Here is a 5792-nt window from a genome sequence, read left to right as displayed (position 1 = left end):
TGCCTTGCCTTGCCTTGCCAGCCTGTTTTTCCCCCTCGGGGTAGTTTTTGTTGTTTGTTTTGTTTTATTTTAAAATAAAGCCCATTTTCTGCAATACTGAGTCCTTGCTCCATCCTCTACCCAAGACCCTGACATTTTGTGGGTGGCAGATCGCTGGTGGTCTTCCTCAAATATGTAGACAGGAACACTTCTCAATTATCCTTCAGAACCTTTTTTTATTTTCAGTGCAGACAATGATTATCTCATACAGGTAGCAGATGATGAACAGTATATTGGGCCTCTTATGTGGCATGTTTATAGTAACCTAAGCTGACAAAACTTTATGGTATCTTGGGTGGTGCTATAAGCGGCCAACATCATGTTTAATGTCTGTTTGCTTAGAAAAGTAATAACCTTCTTCTTAAAAATAAAGGTTGCAAAAGTTTTTTTTGTTTGTTTTTTTTTTTGCAGTGATTCCTTAGAAGGACCATTTTGGGTTCCCCAAAGAGCCTTACAATCTTTTAGAACATTTAAAGTGGGTTTTAGGTATATTTCTCCATTATTATCCAGTAAAAAGTCTTACAGTTTTGCTGTAAAGTCTTAACGATCTCATTTTATGAAAATAATCATGAGTGTGATATGGGGGTCCTGTGGAGAGAGTGTTTGGCCACAGTCAGGCAGTGTTGTTTTTAGCCTTGCTGCAGGCTCCGTAGAGTCTGGAGCAGAATGGCACCTGTCCTGTAGCGTTAACAAGAGTGTAGATTGTCAAGAAAGATGTCAAAAACGTCTTTTTCTGACAATTTCAAGATTGACAGAATAATATCCACAACTGTGAGGGAAATTGTGCATCTTTTGCACCAAAACCAATATTAGAGCTGCACATGTCAAAAATGCTCTAAAGTCTAATTAAGAGTTGCATGTACAACATAGTGATTTCAGTCTTCGTGTCTTTTTGAATATTTTGTGCAGTGATTTTCAAATTTGTACGGATTTTTCTGGTGGTAAGAAATTATTTTAAGAGCTCTCCAGTGTACATATGTTTAAAGAATATTCTGTTAAGCTCATTTAGAAATTGAATTGAAGTAAAGTATTTTTTCTTATATTCTGTAATACTGGGTAAAATATAAATAGTTCATATTAAGTACATATTCATTTTGCAGACAAAATTGTACTAATTTGCAATGATAAAGTATGTCAGATGTGTTATTTTAAGTGAGTTGTTTAATTTGCCTTTATATCACATTTATTGTTTGTTCTTCTCTATTTTCTCAGTATAAATTATAGCCATATTTGAGGGTTATTTAAAAAAACTTGGTATAATTTTTATTTTTCATATTCATATTTTTGTCAAAGAAAAATGGTTCTAAACAGTACCAGAAAAGGGTTCTTCGGCTTGTAGCAATAGCAGAACCCTTTTTAGTGCTAAATAGAACCATTTTTATAGGGTTCCATATAGAACCATGCTTTGAAAATGCCATATGGGACCTTTATGGTGTTATAAATAACCTTTTTTTTAGGTTATAAATAAACAGAACCTTTAAAGAACCATCTTTTTTAGAGTGTTGGCTTAAAATAATTATGAAATAATTATCTGTTATTCTGTGCATTTTTGAAGTGTACAGTGTGTTTGTGTGAACTGAGGTGATTGTGATTTGCTTAGTTTTAAATCTGCAGAGACCAGATCAAGAAACAAACAGTCTCCACTGAGTGTGTGGCCTCCAGGACAGGTGTTGCTCACTGACTGACCTCTTCATCTGTGTGTTAAAGATACTGACAGAGGGCTGCCTCACGCAGCAGCCTATGAAGGAAAGTGCATTCCATAAAAATACCAAAGATAACATTTCACTATCTCAGTTATGCAGTAAGGGCTCTGAACTTTGACCTGTTCTTTTCTTATTTGCAAAAAAAAAAAGCTCTCTAGCTCTCATCGATTTGACAGTAGTTAATGGACCTGTAACAGCGTAGGTATGGAAGTCATAAAAGTAATTTGTGCAAAAGGGGTGGGACTCGGAAAGCAGGGCGTGGTTACGCACCCAAAACCGGTGGGAGATTAAGGGGTAACCCTGGTCACCCGAAGTTGCAGGACTGCGGGACCTCAAACCAAAGAAGTCCAATCAGTCCAACAAAAAGACAAGTTATTATTCGTAATGTTACTTCTGTGGATAAGACATCATCGCGCAAATATGGAATGCATTTGATTTAGTGACTTTGTGGTGCAAAAAATCACTAAATCACTAAATCTTTAGTTTTGCAACAAAAAACGTTCTTTTACATTTAATACGGCATGATTCCTCCGTTTAACGCTTGCGAAGCTGCGAAGCAAAGACACTCATGGGATGTTGGACAACGAGTTGCGACTTCGGACACATGAAAGCGCACTCCAAGGTGTCCGTGTTCTTTACCATGATCCTCATATTCACCTATTTATTCTATTGTCTCACCGGATACTCCGATTCCATGCCGAGTCCACTGTATGTCCGTCAGAGTTTCAGAAGCAAACTTTTCCTAAAGGAAGGGAAGAAACTCGCGCACTGGAACGGCTCCATCGTTCGCGAACTCCCCGAGCGGGATGCGACAGACGTGGAAGATGAGAAGCAGCAGCGAGGTTTAGGTTATGACACGTACAACAATATCTCCGTGTCAAACAACTTTGGGACCAAAGAGTTTCCTAAAGCGATTATCATCGGCGTGAAAAAGGGAGGAACGCGTGCGCTTCTGGAGTTCCTGCGCGTTCATCCCGACGTGAGAGCGGTGGGCGCAGAGCCGCACTTCTTTGACAGGTTCTATGAGAAGGGTCTCCAGTGGTACAGGTAGGTCGTGAATAATATGTATTTATTATCAATTTTCTATTGGGTTACGAATGATCAAAACAGCTAAACGTATTAAAATTCAGCACGTAACTTCATTACAGTACAGCCATAAATGTTAGGTTACCTTAAAACATGCTGCTTGTTGTATGGACACTTAAGGCACAATTCAAATTATGAATGTCTTTGCAATTTATACCAGAACAGTGGCTTTATTTGAAAGAAATATTGCACATGCAAACGTGTTTGCAGGTGTTGTATCTAATACATTGACCTTTTTATGTTTTTATATGTCGTGACGTAGACATGTGGGGGCGTGTTAGAACGAGGCATTTTAGCAGGGCGTGGACCAGTCTTAACGTTTATAAAGAGACTTTAGTCTTTACAACTTTAGGGATCTTATCTATTCACGAACAGCTTGTTGCACGCCAAAGAGAAAGGAAAACTTGAAATCTCATCATATGACCCCTTTAAAAGGTTTATGGAACTCATGATTGTTGCCCTTGTCAAATATTTTACATTGTACAAATAACTGATACATTACAGCCTGCAAATGCTGTTTATATTATATATGCGTGTTTAGGGAAATATTTTTATATTTATTATTGATTTTATTTTAAATTTTTACAGTGAACATTTTCTAAATACATTGCATCATATTTTGAAAAATACTAATATTGCAGAAAGATTTAATTATGATAATGATTAATTAATTTCAGGATGCGCTGCATAATTTAATAAAGAATTGTAATTAAGTTCTATATTTTATCTAAGATTCTAAACTGAAGATCTTACAAATCTGATCTTCTCATGAATTGGTAATATGTTCTGATTAACATATCCATGCATTACATGTTCTTTAATTCTGTTCATTAATCCATAATAATTGTTCCTAACCCTATCAATGCAGTTACCTGACTCTGGTTGCACCTTTTCATGATTCCATAAATCACTGTCCGGAATAAAAGTCACCTCCCAATCAATGATATGTGCAGACGTGCTGCTTATCGATTCCTCCTTAACCAACTTTATTGCACTTAGGCATAGAGACGGTTAATTAAGTTGTGCATATTCAATCTTGTTGACAAAGTGCTGCTGCCTTTTTCAGCTCTTGACATTCTTTATGACGCTCCAAGGTGCTTAGCAATAAAGGTTTATGTTTTAAGAGCTGTGGTTGCACCTTTTCATGATTCCATAAATCACTGTCCGGAATAAAAGTCACCTCCCAATCAATGATATGTGCAGACGTGCTGCTTATCGATTCCTCCTTAACCAACTTTATTGCACTTAGGCATAGAGACGGTTAATTAAGATGTGCATATTCAATCTTGTTGACAAAGTGCTGCTGCCTTTTTCAGCTCTTGACATTCTTTATGACGCTCCAAGGTGCTTAGCAATAAAGGTTTATGTTTTAAGAGCTGTATTTTAAGATAATGCTTGATTTTGTGATAGGTTTATTTCCTTGTTGTCTTGAGTGTTGTGTAACACAGAAGGCTCTTAGAAATGAGGAGGAGAGATACTCATTTAAATAACCACAGTTGATCATATTGTTATATTGTAGTTAATAAGGTATCGTGCTTATTTTATTTATTTGTATTATATTTCAAGTGACTTATAGAAAGAAAATATATATATATATATATATATATATAATGTGTGTGTATATATGTGTGTAACAAGCCATTGATTGATCAGGACTGAGGGTAGTGGTGTGGAAGAAACCAGCGGCGCGCTACAGAGATAGATGTGTTATCTATAACCTCAGAGTATGGCACAGCCTCGTAATGAAGAATAAGAGTCAGGGAGTAACCCAAAAGGAGGTTTTCGCAGAGATTCCATAAAAGGACCTTTTTTGGTTCCTTAAAGAACCTTTCAGAGAACAGTTCTTCAAAGAACCATTATTTGAACATGTCAATATCCCGAAGAACCCTTTTTCCACCATAAAGAACCTTTTATGTAATGTAAAGCTTCCATGGATGTTAAAGATTCTTCAATGGAACCATGGATGCCAATAAAGAACCTTTTTTTTTTTAAGAGTGTAGCTTTGCTTTGCTTGTGATTTTTTATGATGTGGTTAGCTGGATAATCATTTCCTCTGAGGTATTCAGTGGGTAGGTTACAGTCAAGGCCAAGAGAAAGAAAGCTTCGGCTTGTCCCAAGTTGTTCACCAACCCACAATGGCATTGATCGTTTCTTAACAACTTGTTTTTGATGCATGGCTTCTCAGCAGAAATGCCTAGTCTTTTACTGCTGAAATACAGGCCTGCTTTAGAGTAAATCACACTCTATTTCTTTTGAATACTGCCCTTCCAACAAGAAAACTATGATTAATCAGGCAAAAAACAGAGTGTTTGAAGACAATAATTATACTAGAACATCCCAATTCTGCAGCTGCAGTCGTTCTTCTGCTACTGACTGTTAAAGCTGCACATACGGTGAGCTGTGAACAAAGCCAGGGATTTGGGATCTGGGATCTGGATCTGGTCTTAAAGGTTCATTATGCTGCTACACACTCCATATTGAGTCACTTAAAATTCTGTGTGGTGCATATTTGAATAGATTTCCATTGTACAATCTGTTTTTACTTTTATATTCCTTCATGTGTGCATTGTAACTTCTTTTGGAGCTATCGATGCTATCTGCTCACATATAAATTTACATCTGTTATATAAATCTAATTTTGTAAGCATCATTTCAGTCAGCAGTTACACATTTGTCACAGAAATAGTATTCACTGCACACACCACCATAACATATAGTTCATTGTATATACGCTGTGCCAGGTCTTTTTTTCCAGGGTCCTCCTGCCAAATTTGTACCATAAATGTATTCCAGGCACTTATGGACGTTTAGCTATATCCTGATATTGAACTGTTTCCAGAAATGGTGACACATCCTGAATTTCAAATGCATTAAGGGTACAGTACTGCAGCTGTTAACTGTTTTTTACCTTTTAAAGCAAAATTTGATGCAATCAAGTGCCACAATGCAATGCATTGTAATAAT

The 5792-nt window shown here is 36.7% G+C and overlaps 1 pseudogene; it reads left to right on the top strand.

Annotated features, from left to right (window-relative positions):
- The first annotated feature begins 2310 nt into the window (after positions 1–2310).
- LOC107577609 (heparan sulfate glucosamine 3-O-sulfotransferase 3B1-like) lies at positions 2311–2793 on the top strand (annotated as a pseudogene).
- The last annotated feature ends 2999 nt before the right edge of the window (positions 2794–5792 follow it).

Source organism: Sinocyclocheilus grahami, unplaced genomic scaffold (genome assembly GCF_001515645.1).
Source record: "Sinocyclocheilus grahami isolate Dianchi unplaced genomic scaffold, SAMN03320097.WGS_v1.1 scaffold6562.1, whole genome shotgun sequence".
NCBI lineage: Eukaryota > Metazoa > Chordata > Actinopteri > Cypriniformes > Cyprinidae > Sinocyclocheilus > Sinocyclocheilus grahami.
This window is presented reverse-complemented; position numbering and strand designations above follow the sequence as displayed.